Raw genomic sequence first — 22,241 nt, forward strand, 5'->3', positions numbered from 1 at the left:
GCGTATTGTGTATATAACAACCAGTTTGATCTGTTATGTATGGCAATTTGGGGCTAAACATTAATTTCTTGTACAAAAGAATGGATATATTTTGAGCGATTGCCTGAGTGTGGCGTTAAAAAACAATTAAACAAACAATAACTTGCAATATGGTCCGGTTTATTCCTTCCCCTCTAGGCGAATTGACAGCGCTTCGTAGGCATGCTCTTGGAATGAAGTAACAAGTACTTTAGTACTGAAGATATTGTTCTTATGTTCAAATAAAGGTGTCGTGACACACACCTCCAATCGCTAAGCCATACGTTGGTATGCACATTCAATGCAAAATTAGATACATTCGAAAGAAGTTATATAATTTTGTGAAGCGGCCATAAAATCTTCTCGCTTCCATTAAACTATATAATCAGTGGACGTTTTACATCAGGACAATGCATGATAAGTTGACAACAACGCTTTTGGCATCTGTTTCACCTCTTGCACAAGGGGCATGTTTAAGATTTCCACAACTTTGTGAAAATATGTACCGGATATGAGTGCGAATATGTAGTCACCAAGGTATACCTTATTTCAGGATCCGGGGTAGAATAGGTCTTCAGCAACCCATACTTGCCGTAAAAGGCGACTCCGCTTGTCGTAAGAGGCGACCTACGGGATTGGGTGGCCAGGCTGCTGACTTGGTTGATGCATGTCATTAATCCAAATTGCGTGGATCAATGCTCATGATGTCAGTTACTGGAATGTCTGGTCCAGACTCGATTATTTACAGACCGCCGTATAGCTGGAATATTGCTGAGTGCGGCGTCAAGCAAAAAACAAACAAACCTTATTGAAGAGTGTCTTCTTCCTTAATTTTAAGAGAGAAAGAAAGTATAACATGCTCCAGGTTTCTTCCAGCAAAAGACAAATTTCTTATCTCAGGGGTCTGGGTATTATCACTACTTCGTTATTATTTTATTTTTCACTGGGCATCGCTCATGTACAGTAAAATATGTTTATAACGAACACTTTTTTAACGAACTGACGGATATAACGAACTGTTTTTGGTCCCGGCCATTTACTGTATATATGCCGTATGCTTTTAAGAAACTACGATTATTACAAACTAAACTAAGTGGTCCCTATCGCTTCGTTATAACCATAATCTAATGTACATTACAAAACGTTAGACATACATACTATTTTAAGATGTACATATACCAATACATGAATAAAGTTTCTTACAATTCTTTTGAAAAACAAAAAGAGTTAAAAAAAAATTCTGAGTGAGTGAGTTTGGTTCAGCGCCCCTTTTAACAGTATTCCAGTTATATCACGGTGTGTCAGCTTAATGTGGGAAGAAAGCCTGAAGTGATGCAATCGTAGATTTCTGGCGTGCCCAAGCGACGCAACTCTGCACAGCGAATCACTGCACCTTTAACGACTGGGCTACCTGTGCCCCCAAAACATGCACTGGATATGAGTGCGAATATGTAGTCACCAAGGGCTAACTTACGTTCGTGTCGTCTTCCTGAATTTGACGAGAGAAAGAAAGTATAACATGCTCAAGGTTTCTTCCAGATCTCAGGGGTCTCAGGGATCAATAGAGTTTCTTACAATTCTTCTAAAAAACAAAATGAGATAACGATTTAAGCTGTTTCTCAAACACATCTGATACAAAACAACTACAACATATAACACTTGTGTAGGAAATAAATCATTAAACGTCATTTCTAATAAATGATAATGTTTTAGGGTTTGTTAATTTCAGTATGTGCCAAGCTAACCCTCCATGGAGAGACGCTTCAGTTTCAGCAGCACGAGAACAATGACATGACAGAGAGCAGTCAGAGCAAAAATACTCTTGTGTCCTTTGTCATTTGACTTGGCAGCAATAACTGACGGTGTCATAGTGAGTGAGTATGTTTTTAACACCGCTTTTAGCAATATTCGTGCATTATCACGGCAGGGTACACCAGAAAAGAGCTTCACACATTGTACCCTTGTCGGGGATCGAACCCGAGCGAACGCTCTAACCACTAGGCTGCCCGCCCTGGCAATGTCATAGCTGAAATTAAGGAATTCATGAACAAGAGAATGAAAATATACACAGATAATCGATGATATTGACAGGAACAGACTAAAACATGTTCTCATATTGACGTTTGTCATAAAGCTATCAATCAAGTATAATCTCGATTATATTATCAATATCAATGGCTGGCAGTGGCATGTGTTATATGCATTGATTTCAAAACGTTTGTCGTTTTAAAATTGGATTGCTAGATGGATGTAGAGCTTACCTCCACTGGAGTCTGGTACACGTCCAAACGCCAACCTCAACTTCCCGACAACGGTAAGTAACGTCTTTTCTTGCCTCGTGTGTAGAGACTGTCATATGAGAATGGGAGGTTTCAGGAACACGTTACCTCACCGACATGCTAGCGTCCTTGTCAGGGTGTGCAGTTCTTGGTAGGCATTAACGTCACACTCTAAATTGAGAGACCACAATTGCTACACTCCTTTCACATCTGACTGGTCGAGCATCTGAAAGTGTACAACACACTGGCTTTTATTTTCGGGATGACTGGACCCAAGGGAAGCAAATATTGTCAATTGTGTTCGAATGTATCTGACTTAACAGAAGGTGAGTGCGTGGGAGATAACCATTTATCGATCCATTGAAAAAGTTATAACTACATACTGTGATTGAATGGTTAAAACGTTCGTTCGTGACGCCAACTCGATTCCCGACATGGGTACAATGTGTGAAGCCCACTTCTGGTTTCCCCCGCTGTGATATAGCTGGAATATTGTTAAAAGTGGCATAAAAACATACTCACTCACTCACTTATGTCTGCAACATTAATAATATGGCCCATTCATCCGATCTGGCACTTACGTATGTGTCTGGACACCACATTCCGTTCTGCTGTGACAAATCAGAAGTTCGTACATAATGTTCCCCATGTATAGTTATGTAGTATCTTTGTCTGGGAACAAGACGAAGATCCACCGAAAGCTGGTGGTGCAGACATCTAAGTTGCCGCAATTAGCTTCTAAAGTTCTACTTCAACCCCCATCGATGGCACATATCAATAAGTATATACTACCAATTTAAGAAATAGCTTTGTTTATCAAATCATACATTTATCATACATTTCTATTTCTCTTAAATATTAATGTGTTCTCTGTTGCACACAGAGTTCACGCAAAGCTATGAGTCCTACTCAGAAGATTTCTCTCACGAAACAATGTATTAGAAGTTTTAGAGTGAGTGATTGAGTTGATACGCTGCTTTTATAAATATTCCAGCAATGGAATCGTACCTGGGTCTTCAGCGCTTACACCCTGACCACTAGGCTACCCCACCGCCCGAGCAATTGTTATAATTTGTTAAGCTCTCATTGGGCATTGTTGATTTTATATATAAATTGTTAGAATAGGTCTTCAGCAAACAATGCTTACAGCTAAAGGCGACTATATTTGTTGTAAAAGGCAACAGACAGGATCGGGTGGTCAGGCTCACTGACATGGTTGATGCATGTTATCGTATGCCAGTTGCGTAAATCGATGCTCATGATGTTGATCCCCGAATTGCCTCGCCCAGACCCGATTATTTACAAACCGCTGTCATATATAGCTAGAATATTGTTGAGTGCGACGTTAAACAACAACCCAAAAGAACAACATATAAATATACAAGTACATTCATGAGTAGTTTTGACTGAAACTCAGTTAACTGGTGACCCAGTGGACTTAAAGCACATCAATTTTATTTGAGATACGCGTCCCTTAGTAGTACAAGGATCCGCTAAATATCCCATTTTTCATCGATTTGGATCACCATATCAATGTGAAAGGAAACGTCTTCGGTGTTATTACCGAACTGCCCATTTCTGGTGACCCTCGCCGTGATATTGCTGGAATATTGCTAAAAGCGGCGTAAAACCATATTCACTCACTCACTGTTACCGAACTATTTAAAGGGGCATCATCTACTGTGCCCGATGTGTCAGGATCCCATGATCGTGGGTTTAATACCCTTTATTATCTTGGTTTAGCAGCTTAATACTAGTCAGTTTCAAGTAAAAGTTATAGTGATGGCAAATGTCTCAATTCGAACTGAAAACCTTTAGCACTGTATCGGACCAACCTACCAATCTCGTCACGATATGGCCGAAATATTGCTGATGTGATGTTAAATTTTAACTCACTCACTCCGAACATCTCGGCCCAAAGTGATTGGGCATAATGACATGTGGGTTAGTTTTAAGTGTTTAATATGTGTAAACACCAACAATGAGAACAACACGCTTACCTGGTGTCATCACTGATGTTTAGTGATTCTTTCACATAACTGTCATTGCCTTGTATGCCTGATGGGATCTTTTTCGACAGATAATCGAGAGTGATTATACTCTGACGTTGACATTAGCGTTTTGAAATCATACTAGATGCCGGCTTACAGTCCCACAGCTGTCTTCTGTAACGAAAAGACTTTCCAGAGTCCCGATTTGGCCTTATGTGGGACGTTGTCTGCATAAAAGCAAAACACTCCCGAACAGCCTCAGCTGAGAGAAACTCGTTTTGACAATTTGAGATAAGCTGATTGGGCTGTGCTAAATATCTATCTGAATCATTAGTATTGGAAGCACACTAAACACCATATGCATGTATTGTTTATAAATAGTTAATTTTATTATTAATTAATAAAATGCATTATTTTGGTAATCTTATATTATTCCAATTCAAGGGGCTTTCTCCCTATGCATTTGTGTTCCACGGTCAAAGGGAAGCTACTCTTCCCGGTTTAATAGTGCAAGGGAAGCTACTCTTCCTGGTTTAATAGTGCAAGGCACCTAATCAGTGTATTATTCAGGATTGTTCTTCACATGCTCTAAACAAAGGGAATTAACCCATGTTGCAGCCGAATTTAGTTGCTTCATCCTCTTTTCATCCACACAACCACACCATTAACACGTTTTTTAAATGGCGGAAACACTTACGTTAGAAGAAACATTTCTAATTCTCGTTTTTGTGGCGTTAGTTATTATTGTGGTGAACGTTATAGCTTTACTTATCCTCATGGAAAAGTATTTCAAACAATGGACAAATTTGTTTCGGGGATGGAATCAAGATTTTCAGTAACAACTGCAGCTATGAGAATGCGTTTCATGGAGAAAATGGCGGCAGCAGCGTAGCCGAAACAGAGGTCCACGTGGTCCCAGAGGCTATCGACGATAACGCCTGTTACCACTACTCATTCAGGAGGTGAGTCGGTGCAAATTGGTTTTTATCCCTATAGGCCTAATGCATATAAACCTTTACTTAACTCACAAATGTATCCTCCCGGAATTTGTTAATCATGTCCCTTAAGCCAAGTATCATAACAATGCTCCTAGCATGGTCAGTAACCCAATTGCCTCTCATAATTCACAAGTCATTCCCATGTTTCAAAATATTGACATGTTAAATATGCCACCACCTACAACAACACAAAGTGTGTATGATCACCTGTCAGCATTAAAAAACAAACAAAGCAACAACAACAACAACAACAAACAACAACAACATTGACAATTTTCGCACTTTTGCTTAAACCAGACAGGGATTTGATGGATTATATACAACTTCGGGAGTATTCATCAGTACAGATGGACAGCTGGAGTTGAGGCCCAAGTCTAAGGGCCTGAGAATCAGAACATTTTTGATTGGACAACAGCTTTCACAACTTACATGAGTATTTATGTCCAGCGCAGGATGGACATGGAACAAGGTTTACTGTCATACTAGTTTGGGATGGAGAACCTATGATGAACAATATCGTCTTCGCCAGGCTCGTGACCAGTCTCTAACATGGGGAAACTTGAATGTGGAATTGTGGATGTTGTTTGTACAGACACTTACAATCAACAGTTCATTTCTGGGTTTTTCTGGTATACAAAAACGACACGTCAGCACATTTCAGGGCAAATTACATCGACAGGCAAGCAACACATGTAACAACTTCAATCAGAGCAAGTGTTTTAGACAAAAGTGCAAGTGCCGACACAGCTGTTCCGCATGTGGAAGCAATGCCCATCCAGCCTGCAAATGTATATCAGCCAGCACTCCTTCCAGAGTTATACAAGCTCGGTCGAACACCAGTCAAGACACAGGTGATGGAACGAATGGCTAAGCATTTACCGGATCAGGCTCAGTTTCTCGTTAATGGTTTCAAATATGGCTTCAGGCTAGGATATGATGGTAAAGTGGTAGGTTCTGGCAAAAAATGGCAAGAAATCTCAAATTTGTTAAAAATAATCATCTTATGTCACATTCAAAAAACCAAAAAGAGTTGGACTTGGGTATAATAGACTGAGCTCCTATACCGTATGTTAAGGTTTCACGCCTGATTGGTCCCTAAGAGCGCTCCAGGAGATTCTAGATGAATACACTACCTATCTTTCCAGAAGGTCAGAGCGTAAAGGATTTTATTGGTGAATCAACATGTGTGTGTGTGTGCCGGAGATAAGCTATCTCATTCATTAGATGCTATAGATAATATTTTGAAGGTTTAAAGGTTAGATTAAAGGAGATACAGTCGTTTTTTGGTTTACATAATGTCCTGTGCCAGGCAGTTCCATCAGACAGATGTTTCCTCCGACGAATGATTAATGCAACACGTGGTAGGAAGCCTCACCACTACATACGATTGACAAAGAACATGAAGAGTGACCTAAGAGTTTGGCAGAGATTTTGAAGGAGTTCAATGTAGTTTCCATAATGCGATCAAAGTTTTCAAATGCTGATCTGGAGTTTTTTATGCTGACAATGCTGGTGGACAAGGCAAAGGTTTTGGTATTTATTTTGCCAGTCCATAACCTGTGGAGCTTGGCCGAATTATTGGCTACAACAGGGCTTTATGACTAATATTAACTTCCTTGAGTATTTTCCCATCGTAGTTGCAATTGTGATATATGGGGTTCTGAGTTACTCGAAAAAAGGGTCACATTCCATCTGACAACCAGGCAGTAGTCGAGATTATTCACAAGATGACCTCAAGATCAGATCCAGTCATGTCTTTGGTTAGGCACCTTGTCTGTGCTGTTTGGAGTTGAATATCACAATTAGGGGAGAGTACATTGAGGGGAGAAAGAATGTTCTTGCTGATGCACTTTCACGCTTTCAGTTAGAGAAATTCCGGCAGCTGGCTTCAGATGCAGATTTGGTGGCAACTCTTATGCCAGACAGAGTATCGAAGATTGTGGAAGAGAGGTAAACCGATTACTTCAATTCAATTTTTCTTATTCTTGACCTGCACCGTCAGGACAACTAACAACATATATTGCGTTTTTGTCCCCGAAAGGTTTGGCCCACTTGACATTGTCAGCACCTATCAGCGATAAGCTACCAACATAAACTCACAGGATTGCGACATACCACAAGCAGTTTTATCATCCAAAAGATGTTGGAAGGCTCCTAACGACCCAAGGGTCATAGGGACTTCAGGGCTCCAATTACCTATTCCATATTGATTAAAGATGCCTCAAGCTCTTAATGCTCTTTGCTGTTCTCCACATGAAGCTATTTTGTTTACAACTGCATTATTTTTTCTGGCCTTTTTTTCGGTTTCATGAGAGTTGGCAAGACCATCTTCATTTGGTACGATCTCAGATGTCTTAGGATTTCAGATGTCACAGTCCAAGGGACATTTTTAGAAGTAACCTTGAGATCGTCAAAGACAGACCAGTTAGCAAGGAGGTGCTCGCTCCACATCCAAGGTAATGCAAGTGAAATATGCCCACTAAAAGCAATGAGGCAATACCTTGCACTTCGTCCAGCGGGTTTGGTTTTTCCGTTTTGCCATGGGAACAGTCAACCTTTAACAAGATACCAGTTTGCAGCTATGGTTTCCAAATGCATCAGATATATGGGACTCGACCCATGTAAGTTCCAATCGCACTCGTTCCGTATTGGAGCAGCCACTTCTGCCGCCAAAATAGGTGTGTCATCGGAGACAATACAGTTGTGGGGTCGATGGAAGTCTAAGGCGTACGCAACTCAATTAGACTCTAAACTTTGGATGCACAGTCAATAACTTCGGGCAATTTGATAATTATAAATAATTATTATTATTCCAGATGTATGGATAATAGGCTCCTCATTCATTTATTTGGCTCATCATCAATCATTGAGGTTGAAACTGGGAAACAATCTAGGGTTACGATTTCACTGGTTTGGAAAGCGGGGCATGAAGTGGTCAGAACTCTTGCAAGTCGTCTAGACACAATTAGGCCGTATACCTCCCCCAAGTCTAATACTCTTGCATTTGGGATCAAATGACCTTGTTGACCAGAATATTGGTTCCCTAGTTTGGCATGTTAATAATGGCATCTACTACCTGACTCAACTGCTACCACGGTTATACTGGCATGGAGTTGTCAATCCAAAGGCGATAGAGAGGGCTCAACGTCGACTGAACCAAGCTGGGTTCAAAGCAGTTTTGCATTGGGGTGGCCGCTGTATTTATAACAATCTTATCATGTCTGAAACAGGATTTGTCCGCCATGATGGCGTACATCTTTCCGAAGTGGGAAATGCATTGTTTGTGAACACCTTACAAGAGGCTTTTCAGCACTTCATGGCAGATACTGAAGTAAAAAGTAAGGTATTTTTGGCTAATTAATCTCCTACACCACAACCAATATAACAGTAATCACAGTACAAGTATTGGAGGAGTTGTGTATAGACACATCTCGTGGCGTAACACTCTTGGGCTGGGAGTAGTGATTTTGGGGGTCTTTGAGGCATACCCTCTAGGCCCTATTGTATAATGGTGGTTGTAGAGCCTACAGCAGACCCCATATGCGCTTTTCCCTGGGGGGTCCCATCATTTGGCTCCGTATGATTTGTACCCTCGGAGCCGCGTTTGCTGTTCTGTCTGGGCACCTTCGGGTTGACAGTCAGCCGTGTTTAGCGTTTCCCAGCCGGGGAGTGTTCTCCAGTCCTTGTACTTTTCTGTATATAAACCTGTGGCCTTACATCCAACTCAAGTCTTTGTGTTTTTTCTTGCAATGGTGCAGCATCTACTTTTGCTAAAGCATTAACCTAAAATAATCCCTCGCTGGCGCCTGTTCGGAGACACCTTGTCCTACGTCCAGGTGCCAATTAGATCGACTCGGACGGGCGTCATGTGAGACAGGTAAATCTTTACTGGTAAAAGAAAGTTCTCTTGTATCTTTTATTGAAATCATGATATGTGCCATAAGAGTGAGTGAGTGAGTTAAAATGTTAAGTCACATTGGCAATATTTCAGCCATATCGTGACTATCAATAGTTAAACATAAAACATATATTGAAACTTATATAAAATCCTGCCATCGAAGGATAGTAAAATAACTAGACTTATCACAGAAATATATTTTAAAACTAGTATAGAATCATAAAATTGATAGCACTAAATATAACATCACGGTATAAAAACGGGCTGTAGATCGCCAGCAACTGAAGGTAGATCACCATACTAGGTACCATGGGGACTTACAGTACTTTAGCTTCCTGCATGGAACCCAGCAGGAAGTACATCATCCCTTCAGCAACTGGTGATTAGCCAAAATTAAAATGACAAATATACTACGTTTATATGAGTAGTAGGCAGAACTATTCTTAGAATGAAATTGACTTACTATATCCTCTCAGGGGGACAATAATTTTAAACTAGGTCAACCCTCTTTGAGGATACTGCCAGTAACAAACTCAAATATAAATTCATTCTACAAATTGTTAATGGTCATTCATTATATACAAGACATGTAATACAAATTTACTATACAATTCTATTTCTTTTAAAAACCTAATAATCAAATGAGAATTAATATTGTTAAAACGATCCTTTAGAGAAGTTGATTTGAAATATTTATCCCTTGTGATGGCAAAATCAATACAGTCAAGCAGGACATGCTTGACTGTGATTCTCTCATCACAAGGGATACACAATGGAGGATCTTCACCTTTTAATAAATATTCGTGACTATATCTACGATGGCCAATACAACATCATCATAAAATGACCTCTTTAAATCTGGACTGACAACCCAAGTAGGTTTAATCGATATTTGGTTTAACGTCATGTAATTTATTGATACCTACTTGGGTGTCCCACTGCTGTTGCATTTAATCTCTGATGTAACATCTAATAACATCTAATGATATCGCTGAATGGGATCAGAAGATGTGTCACAGATTTGTTGAGTGCTGCTTTTGCAGCAGCATCGGCCATTGTGTTCCCAGTGATTCCAACTGCTGGGTAACCAAAAGAAAACGATGTCATATTGGCCAGTAGCAAGATTATTAAACAATTCAAACATTTTTATTAAAAGTGGATGCACGGAAGACATGTTTTTAATTGCCTGAAGGCAAGAAAGAGAGTCTGAGAAAATAATGAACTCTTTATGTTGAGTTTGGTTGTCGATATATTTGAGTGCAGTTAAAATTGCATTTGCTTCTGCTGTGAAAATAGAACACTTACCTGGTAAACGGGATGAGACGGTCCTGGATCCAATGATAGTAGCGCTGGCAACAGCGTCACCGTCCTTGGATCCATCTGTAAATATAGATTTGTAAGTGTCATAAGTGCTTCATAATTCATTATATTGCTGTTGATGAATTAGTTGACTTGTGTCGGATTTCTTGAGTTTGGTTAATGTTAGGTCTACCTCAGGCTTCACTAACTGCCATGGTGGAGAAGCGAAAAGTCGAATTGAGACCATGTTTTCAAGATTGATTTGAGCAGCAGAAGCATCTGATTGTATTCGTATTCCAAGTGGAGGAATAAGAGATGTCTTTTTATTGTAGCGAGGTTTCTAAAGAGGATTAAAAACACAGTCATATGCTGGGTTGGATTGAGTGGAACGTAATTTAGAGATATACTGCAAAGATAATTTGATGCGACGTTGTTGAAGGGATGGCTCATCAGCCTCCAGATATAAACTTCAAATAGGTGAAGTCTCAAGCCTTGGTGATGAACAGTATCTAATAATTTTAAATTGCTTTTACAAGCCCCACCATAGATGATGGAGCCGTAATCAAGTTTTGAGCGGATAAGTGATCGATATAGTTGGAGCAGGGTTTTCTGATCCCCTCTCCACTTGGAATTAGATACAACTTTTAACAAATCTAGGGGCTTCAGACATTTATTCTTTAAGTATTTAATGTGGGGCAGAAAGATTAAATGGTGATCAAATATTATGGCTTTTTGTACAAATTTAATAGGAGTTTTATCCAATATTAGTTCTGGGTCTTTATGAGGTTTATATTTTCTAAAAAAATCAATAAAGTTGCTTTTAGATTTTGAGAACTTCAATCCATTTTCTAAGGACCATTTATGAAGTTTATTTTAACAGAGCTGTAGTTGCTTTTCGAGATATTTCATGTTTTTGCCACGACAAGAAATTTTAAAATCATCCACAAATAGCAATCCATCAATTGAATCACTTAAATCTTTGAAAGGCTATTAATTTTAATACTAAATAAATTGACAGACAAAATACTGCCTTGTGAGACACCCTGATCCTGATGATAATGATCAGACAGGGTAGAACACATGTGGACTTGAAATTGCCTGTCGGTTAAAAACTCAGATATGACTTGAGGCAAACGGCCTCGTAATCCAAAATCGTGTGAATCTTTTAAAATACCATGTTTCCATGCAGTGTCATATGCATTTTCGAGAGCGAAAAAGATAGACACTGCATGTTGTTTATTTATTATTGCATTTTTAACAAATGATTCTAATCGAACCAAATGGTCGATGGTAATTCTGTTTTTAAGGAAACCACATTGTATGTTTGTAATGAGATTGTTGGTCTCTAAGTACCAAACTAATCGATTATTAATCATGCGTTCCATGGTTTTGCAAACCCAGCTTGTTTAGTGATATCGGTCGATAATTTGAAGGGTCTGTATGATCTCGCCCGGGTTTGGGTATTGGGATAACTACAGCATCACGACATGAAGGAGGAAATTTCCCAGACGTCCAAATTTGATAAAAAATAGTCAATAATGTTACTAAAGATGATTCTGGTAAGTGTTTCAGGAGTTGATAATGAATGTTATCAGCTCCGGCAGCCGTATCGTGTGCTTCTTCAAAGGCTGTGTGGATTTCATGAATAGAGAAAAGTTCATTATAATCTTCCCCATTATCTGATTTAATATTAATAGTTTTCTTTTCTTGCTGAATTTAGGATCATAGTTAGTTGAGGAAGAATGTGTAGCCAAAGTTTCACCAAGTTTGTTAGCAATATCAGATTTATCAGTTAGTAGTAAATCCCCGTTTTGGAGATGGTGGATGCTGGGTTTGAAACCCTTACCTTTAATTTTATGAATCATGTTCCAAACTTTAGACATGGGCGTACGTGAATTGATTTTTGAAACATAAGTTTGCCACGACTGGCGCTTATTTTGCTTAAAAGTATGTTGTGCTTTAGCATTTAACATTTTAAATTTATTCAAATTATGCACCATAGGATGGCGACGGAAATAGTTTTCAGCCTTTTTCCGTGCCTTCCTTGCTTGCTTGCAGTCATTGTTAAACCATGGTTTATGGATGTGTGGATTTGCAGAGGACTCCGGAATTCATTCATCAGCAATTTTGTGAAGTTCATCAGAGAAGATTTGAATAGGATCAGGAGCGTTGATAAACAAATTAGGAGTTAATTTGTTTGAGGACAGCAAATCAAACAAAGGCCAGTTTGCTTTTGTACAGTTCCATTGTGATGATGGCTGAACGTCAGAAGGGTTAACCGTTTTCAGAATGGTTGGAATGTGGTCACTTCCACAGAGGTCATCGTGGACTGACCACTTAACTTCATGCAACAGATCAGAGTCTGTAATGGACAAATCGAGGGAGGAGTATGTACCTGTACGGGGATGTAAATATGTTTTGGAGTTATCATTAAAGACATAAAGCATTGTTTGAAATAAAATCTTCTATACATTTCCCCTTAGTGCTGGTATAATCACTACCCCATAATGGATTATGTCCATTCAAATCACCCATTATGATACAAGGCTTAGGCAGTTGGTCATATAGTGCTTGGAGATCAGTTTGCTGAATAGACGAAGATGGATATAAAGAGAACACAAAGTAAAAACTATGTGTAAAGTTATTCGGACAGCAACGGCTTGGAGAGGAGTATCAACAGGAACAGTACTGTGGATGATACCCTGCCTCACCAACACTGAAGAACTTCCAGTGGCCTTAGCCCCTGGAGGGGAAAAGAAATGATAGGAACTATACTGTCTGATGTCGGTTTGATCGGTGTTTTTCAAGTAGGTTTCCTGAGGACAAAGAGCTGATGGTTTACAATCTCGTAGTAAAAGCTGTAGATCATTATAATTATGTCTGAGTCCGCTGCAATTCCATTGAACGATGTGACTTGAGCAGCTCATGGTGACTCAACTGGGGATCTTGACCGGGAAGTACGTCAACTATCGTGGACTGGTTGTGTTGGACTGACGTCCATCTCCAGAGGCTCAAACGGATTATGAACCTCTACAGTAGTTATCACAGGAAAAGGCACCTCTAAGTGTTGGAGTGTTCTGGCTTTTCTCCTCATTTGCTTTTTAGCTGATTTTGATAAATGGCCTATCCCTGAAATGTTTCTTATTCCTTTATAGGGTCTAGATCTGAGTGGTGAGTTTGATCAGAAGGTGATGATTGAATGTTTTCAGTTTGGGTGGCAGATGTTGATATCGCTGGATAGCTTTGAGATGCCTCAATGGTGTCATCAATGGTAATTTGGTAAACCAAGACATAGAAGTGTGGCATTGTATTGAGACCGCAGTTACCTGGGTACATGGAACTGGAGAAGAAGGGAGGGCAGCTGAATAGCTTTCAGAAGAAGGTGTTTGTGGAGGAATTGATAACTTTCTAGCTTCAGTGTATGAAATGTTATGAGTATGCTTGAGTTTCAATATTTTGTTTTCAAGAATAAAAGCAGGACATGCTTTTGATGAGGACAAGTGCTCCCCGTTGCAGTTGGCACACCGGATCGCATTTGTGCAGTCTGAACTCGCAACGGAAGCGCCTTGCCTTGTTAGTGCAAGTTTGGGCACCAAGACCAAATTTTTTACACTTGTGACACTGGAGTGGGTTTTGAACATAGACCTCGACTCCGATGTTAAAGTAACCTGCTTTTATTGACTTTGGAAGGGTTGTGAGAGCAAAAGTGAAAAGGTAGGTTTGAGTATTGACATTTTTCATCTTCTGCTTTTCTAGTAAACCGCTTAACTGCGGTAACACCTTGAGGTGTTAATTCAGTTGTGATCTCTTCTCCTGTCATATCTGACTGACAGACAGCGAGCTCGATCTCGAAAGATGCCCCTACTGGAGTTCAGTGTCTTGTGCAGGGAGACAACAACCTGTATATTGACAAACTGCTGGAGGCCCAACAGATTGACGGATTGCTGTCTCCGTGCACATTCCACAAGTATTGATCCACCACGCAGACGTGTGACGTTCTTAACCTCCCAACATGCACTTTGGATACCCTTAACACCGTTATCAAGCAAATGATGTACCAACTAGGTATGAGGATGATATATATACATAACAATAGATAGATGTTTATATAACAGATAAGGTTGATGTACACTGATTGATAGGTAGTTATGATAAACAAGTTTATACAAGAGATAGGGTTGATGTACAGTGATTGATTAACTCAAGGAATACTAAGAAGGAATGTATGGGAAGCCAGTGGGGAGATAATAGTTCAGTGTTGTTTTGGTGAGCTGATGAGATCATGGTAAGCTGGAGGGATGTAGTATCCTTGATCTCTGTTTATGGCTGGCTGAATTCTTTTGATGTAAATGGCTTTTGAGCTGTTAATGTTCTGAGCTTGAAGTCTTTCTGGTTTGTTGTTAAGATGTTGACGTTGTCCCACTTAATATTGTGGCTGGGGTGGATTTGAGTGTGGTCAGAGATAGCAGATTTAGAGTCTTTTTTTAGGACAGAGGTATGATGTTCTTTTAAGCGTTGGTTGAGAGGTCTTGAAGTTTCACCTACATATGAGTCACCACATTCACACTCTATATGGTACACAACACCAGCTGGATCTTGTTGGCGTGTGCTTGGTGGTTTACCTGTGGCATTGAGGAGGTTCTGAATTGTCTGGCCTCTCTGGAACACAACGCCTATATTGGCTTCATGTTTAAGTAGTCTGCGGATCTGATGGCTGGTAGTTCCTATGTAGGGCAGGCTGATGACGAAAGGGGCTGTTTGTTGGCAGGGAGGTTTATCACTGGTGTAGAGGGTGCTATTGATGGTTTTGGTTGACTAACTTGACAGGGTAATTGTTGTAACTGGTGAAGACAGTGTGGAGATGGTTGAGTTCGGCTTCTAGGAGTTGGGGCGTGGAGGAGATGTTTTTGGCTCGTCTGGCTAGGGTGGAGATGATGCCTCTCTTGACTTGTGGTGGGTGGTTAGAGCTATGATGAAGGTATTGGTCAGTATGTGTTGGTTTGCGGTAGACACTGGTCTGGAGCTTGTTTAGGTGGTCTTTCTGGACTCGGACGTCAAGGAAAGGTAACTGTTTTTTAGACTCGGATTCCATGGTGAACTGAATTCTTGGGTGATTGAGGAGGGCTATGGGGTCATTGTCTTGTTGCAGAATGACAAAGGTGTCATCTAGCTACTTTCCGGAACCAACAGAGAGGGGTGATGGGTGATGTCTGGAGGGCTTTTTCTTCTAGGTCTGTCATGTGACCTCTGAAATATATGTATACTAGCCACATAAAGAAACTGTGCACGGAGAAAATATATTCTGGATTGAAATACAACACAGCAAGAACAAAATGATGCAGACGCTGTAGCAGCTGAATGATCGGACCATAAGGAAATGTCAACGGGACCTGAACAACATCTGTTACCATGACGTCAGAAGATCAAAATGGAGTAGGGGGTCATTGACAAAGTCACAAAGTCAGTAACGGGTATGACCACCCTGTGCGTGAATCACAGCAGTGCATCGGCGATGCATGGAGTCCACCAAATGGGCATGGAAGGCCTGGGGAATGGCCTGCCATATCCTCCTCAAATCCTGTGCCAAGTCACGGACGTTATCTGGAGGATGTGGAAGACGACGCAGACGGCGCTCCATTTCATCCGACACATGCTCTATTGGGGAGGGATCTGGAGAAACTGCAGGCCATGGCAGTAACATGACATTGTTATGGTGTAGGAAATCCATTGCGACCCTAGCCGTGTGAGGACGAGCGTTGTCCTGTTGAAATGTCAATCCCGGGCCGTGACGTTGCAGGAAAGGAATGACCACAGGCCTCAGAATCTGATCTCTGTTGCCAACACCGGTGAGATTGCCCTGAACAACCACCAAAGGGGTTCGGTGCTGTGCTGTTATCCCACCCCAAATCATCACAGAGCCATCTCCAAAACGATTCCTCTCCACAATACAGTTGCGTGCATAACGTTCTCCCAAACGCCGGTAGACACGTTGGTGCCCGTCAATGTGGGAAATGTTGATTCATCTGCTAAGACAACATTTCTCCACCATATTCGAGGTTGGCGAACATGATTTCGACACCAGCTTAGACGGTTGACTCGATGACGGTGTGTCAGGATGGGACGTATGGCAGGGCGTCGTGGTCGAATCCCGTACTGACGTAAACGATTACTGACAGTGTTGGGATGGATACGGCGCAGTCCAGGAATTGTCTGGGACGTTGTTACTGCCGTTTGGAACCTGTGTCGTGTCGAAGATGTGTAACTCGAATCCATCTGTCCTGTCTTGGCGTCGTTACTCGGGGACGTCCTGAACGTGGGTGGTCGGCAACGTCATTTGTGTTCTGATAACGCCTCAACAATGCCGATATTGTGTTACGATGGCATTGGAAATGTGTTGCCACCTGTTGTTTCCTCATTCCCGCTCGGATCATTCCAATGGCTTCATGACGCTGTGCAGCTGTCAATCTTGGCATGATTTGCTAGTGATATGCTTGTGTTTGCGCCTGAGAAGTTTTGAATTTTTGAATGACAACAGATCATGCTTTCCAAAGTGACAGCGAATTTTGAGTTGCACATGCTGTGTACAGCTGCACAGGATGCACGTGCAGTAACACATTGCATGTCCATAGGCCCCCATCAATGACGTCATATCGCATGGCACGTGCATGAGCGTTTGAATGTCTCCAATAATTGCTGTGTTCAAACCTATATTTTATATATGGACGTTGTGCCCTTATATCTATATTTTCTCTGTGCACAGTTTCTTAATGTGGCTAGTATATATCAGTAGTTGAGCGGCCCCATTAATCTGCTGCAATTGGTGAAAAAGATCCAACTCCAAGATCCCAATAATGACAGATTGGTTAAACATAAATGTACTTACTTTGAGATTAAAATAAACCAATATGTTATATGTTTGGGTTTTAATGTACAGAGTTTCAGGGTTGTGACGCACCACCTTCTGTTGCCAATGCTGAGATTCATTATGACGGTGCGTACGAAGGAGCAGTTGCAGAATACACTTGCAAGAACAACTTCATAATGTGCACTGCTAGACACAGCAGAGTTTGTCAGTTGACTGGAGATTGGAACGGTTCTGTCGGCCCGTGCGCACAGTATAGTTGAGAGAACCCGGTAAGATGGTTATGTGGTACAGGATGAACATTGAACATCATTAATAATTGTGACGAGATGGATAGGTGAGATGGACTCAATAATATCGACAAAATAAAACCCCTGTAAGTATAAAATAAGACCACAATGACATGATGTGTACGTGGTATTACACACTTAGATAGGCAATGTCAGAACTTGCAACTTGATTCGGTTCGGTCTGCACTTGTGTAAAATTTAACAATTCTTGTGACCACGCAAGAGAGGGAACGAACAGTATGTGGAAGTGAATGTGTAATGGGCATTCAATATGCATCGAACAAAAGCATGTGTCAGAAACAACGAAGGCAATAAAATGCATATGAAACTGAAAACATTTGCGTTGGCAATACAAATGTGTGCTACTGTGTTCCATAAACAGCATATAAGAACATCACATTACACAGATGCTGCTGAGACAGAGACATGCTTTTCTAGAATTAATAATGTCCTTGCCAGAGTTTTTTGATCCGCAAATATAAATGTTTGATGGCATAAGAAATCAAGAATGTTTTCCAAACATTCGGAAAGACGTTACAAAATTAAATGCGAAATCAAACATGAAAAACATCCATTTGCGTTGTTGATACTAGTATGTATACTCCTGCTAAAGAAACACCAGCTTAAAAGTGTTGTAAGTGTTTGCAAATTATTCAGAAATTATCACGCTTGTGAAACATTTTTAGTACCCTTTCTTTGATTACATAGGTGATGAACTTCCTCATGGTCATGCCTTGTGGGATTTCAACGAGTTTCAAAGTGGCAATGAACATCACTCCAACGGCAGTTAATCGGTAAATGATAGATATTCATATACATAATTATGGTTTAGAAAACAAAAAGCGTGACCACTTAGTGAATGTTGTCACATGTATTAAGTGCATAATTGGCTCCGTGGGAATTCCAGGTTAGAGTTGTTTCCCAGCAACATGCTTGCAACGCAACTTTTCGAGTGTCAGGCAAGGTGACTTTATCCCCCCACCCGCTTGTCCTGCTTGACTGAGTTGTTTAGTAAATTTTGTTAATTTGCTTTGTATTAAGTAAATGACTTTTTAGCATCAGTGGAATAAATCAATATCTCTTATTGATCGTGGCTGTATCCTCAAAGGGGGTTAAAGTAGTGTAAAATTGTTGTCCCCCTTAGAGGGTATCCTAAGTCCATATCATTCAAGTATGTTATTCCAACTACAGTTTTAATTGTAGAATATGTGTTCTTTAATTTGGCTAAATTTGCCAACAATCGCCAACACCTGAAGAGGTGATGTAAATCCGGCTGGGGTCCATGCAGGAAGCTTAAGTGCTGTAAGACCTCATAGTTCCTAGTATGGTGATCTACCTTTAGTTGCTGGCAATCTATAACCCGTTTTTATAATGTAATGTTATGTATAGTGCTATTGATTTTATGATTACATACTAGTTTTAAATATATTTCTGGGATATGTCTAGTTATCTTACTATCCTTTGTTGGCAGTTTTTTTATGAAAGTCCCAATTTATTTATATGTTAAACCCTTGATAGTCACGATATGGCTGAAGTATTGCCGATGTGACAACATTTCAAATCACTCACTCACTCACTCACTAAATGACGGTTTCTCTGCTAACAAAAAGACACACACCTGCTGCACTTCAGGCCTAGTTGTAACATAATCTGGCATCTGTGTTAAAAGAGTCTCCAAACCATACATGTTGCAAGTCATTTGTGAATGAGTTGAGTTTAACGCCGCTTTTAACATTATTCCGGTTATATCATGGTGTGTGAACTTAATGTGGGAGGAAAGCCTGAAGTGATGCAGGTCGCAGACGTTTATCACTTCGGTGGAAACCACGAGCACGGGTATGGTGCTCGATCAATGCTTGTCTCGTGAAGGGAGGATGTTGACGTTTCCGAAGACGACGCCCCAACTGGTCCCACAGATGTTCTATGGGTGACAGATCTGTTGATCGAGCTGGCCCCACAGATAATCTATGGGTGACAGATCTTTTGATCGAGCTGGCCACGGGAGGACAGTCACGTTGTTGGCGTTGGGGAAGTCTCTTGTAATACGGGGTTTATGGGATGTGGCGTTATCTTGTAGGAACACCGTCCATTGTTGACGCTGGATGAAAGGAAGAACCACTGGCCGTAAGATATTGTCAATGTAGCGTTGTGCTACAGTTCCGTCTGTGTTCCGTCTTCTTGTCCCCGCAAATGCCGCCCCAGAGACCATCACACTTCCGCCCCCGTAAGGTTCCACCTCCTGGACACAACAAGGAGCCGTACGTTCACCACGTCGTCGATAAACTCGCGTCCGCCCATCAGGTTTGAAGACTTGGAACCTGCTCTCGTCACTAAACAGCACTCGCCGCCATTCCTTTTGTCGCCATCGCTGAGTTTGCCTGCACCACGTCAATCTGGCACGGCGATGTTTACGGGTCAAGGTCATGTCCTTGAAAGGACGATAAGCCCGGAGACCATAATGTCGTAGTCGTCTGGTCACTGTTTGTCTGCTGAATATATGTCCTAAGCTGAGACAAATTTTGCATCACATGAGGTTTACATATACGGCTTATAACATTTGTACATCTCGTTATGACAGTCATCATTAAGTGCCAAAAGTAACAGCTCACAAATATGGTGGGTGGCGCTTAACTTTTGTGCATGTGTATATTTCAAAGTTTACATCGACAAATTGTTTCCGATTTTTTAGAGTAACTATGGATGTTCACGGAGGAGGAAATCGTCTGTATCATATTTCCTTCCGACTGAATCAAAACATGCTGGTATTCAACTCCCTCTTCTCCGGAGTGTGGGAAACACAGATTATGCTATCGACGGCCCCATTGACAGTGGGTTCCGAGTCTCTGGTAGAGATGCGACTGGACCAGGGCATGTACATGGTATGTTGTTGTTTCTTCGCACGTCCTCTACTTGAGTCTTGTCACGATCACAAACCCAGTAGTAATTACTGCCTCTGGGTTGGCATCTGCAATTGACAGTTGTAATTGTGTCCAGTAGAAGCTGTGGTTCCAATAGAACAGAATGGAAACACAATACACTGGATAATCTAAGATGTTCTATTTGATTCATTGCAGCTAGCTGTAGATTGATCAAGCATAAACAACTTCACAGACAGATACCCGAATGAGATCCGAGAAGACGTCTTCATCAGTGGTGACGCCATCGTCACAGCGGCGCATATCTCTATATGATGTTGTTGTCAGTATCAACTGACTCTCGGTAACAAATCCTGCAAAACGAAAACATCCCTCAGCAGAGCTTAATACTGTTGTTGGACATACAAAGCTATGGGAACATTGTGCGCAGTCAGTGGAGTATCAGATATTGTTTTTTGTACACATATAACATCGTGATACAATGGGTGACATATGTTTAAATTACAACCGAATGTGGTGATCAATAGGCTGGTGTATTAATATTGCCAGAATATGGTGCAAAATGCGATCCGTCGTTTTTTATGTTTATGACACAATGTAATCATAACACCATTTGCTTTGATAACTTCCGGATAGCATTTAGCAAATTCAAAAGGGATGCAGTCATTTGAGAGCTTGTGGTATTTACTATGTAACCCTTCCTCCTTTACGAGGGTATGACATTATCCTCGTGTTCGACGTCATGACGATCAAATGTTCTTGTTCATCCATCTTATCAAATGTCACTTCAAAGGAACATGTCAAAAGAGACAGTCAATATTTATGGCAGTACTTACTACTGGCTGTGGAAAGTCTCTTCCGTATGAAATGTTTATCCCACTGAAGCAAGAGACAGACGATGCCAAACATCATGGCAACATGGTCTGGGGTATTTATTGTTATAGAATTGATGTATAATACATTGGATTACTGAAAGTGCTCTTTGTTGTTCAACCACTAATATTTATTTTATTTGGATAAATCCATAGATTGACATATAAAATGTTAATACCAGACGCAACGATATGTTGTGCAGGCTACTGTTTGATAACAGGACAACAATAGCTTTAATTGTGAACAATGGATATATTACATTTGTTTACAAGAAGGACATTTTTTTTCGCGGAAATTAATAATTAGACTAAGTAAAAGAGAAACTACGCACATAGTACTCACAATGTACAATCTCAACTAATTTGATTCACAACAACCACCATTAAATTGAAATACATACATATTTCACACTTCAGTGGCAACATAAGGACTTCTCTTTTAACAGTATTCCAGTTATATCGCAGCATGTCAACTTAATGTGGGAGCAAAGCCTGAAGTGAATCCCGGTTCTCCCCAATTATTTTTCTAGGTTTGTCAGCACCATACCCGTGCTCATGGTTTTCACCGAAGTGGTAAACGTCTGAGACCTGCATCACTTCGGGCTTTCCTCCCACATGAAGCTAACACGCCGTGATATAACTGGAATACTGTGAAAAGCGGCGTTAAACCCAACTCACTCACTCACTCACTCACAGTATTAAAGAAGTTATCCATAAAATACTGTCTACCGTGTCACCCTTCACAAGATAATTGTATGGCATCACGCCACAAATTAAGGAAATTTATCAGATATCCATATTTCATCAAAAATCAGAAGAAGGGTTTCTTAACATGGTTCAGGTAGGTGCTTCATGGTA

At 40.7% G+C, this 22,241-nt stretch overlaps 2 pseudogenes; both read left to right on the plus strand.

The window, feature by feature from the left end:
• Window positions 1-2,262: 2,262 nt before the first annotated feature.
• LOC139472690 (uncharacterized) lies at window positions 2,263-6,190 on the plus strand (annotated as a pseudogene).
• A 554-nt stretch (window positions 6,191-6,744) lies between these two features.
• Window positions 6,745-20,826, plus strand: LOC139472691 (uncharacterized; annotated as a pseudogene).
• Window positions 20,827-22,241: the final 1,415 nt, after the last annotated feature.

This window comes from Haliotis cracherodii, unplaced genomic scaffold, assembly GCF_022045235.1.
Source record: "Haliotis cracherodii isolate W230 unplaced genomic scaffold, xgHalCrac1.p SCAF_25, whole genome shotgun sequence".
NCBI classification, from domain to species: Eukaryota; Metazoa; Mollusca; class Gastropoda; order Lepetellida; family Haliotidae; genus Haliotis; species Haliotis cracherodii.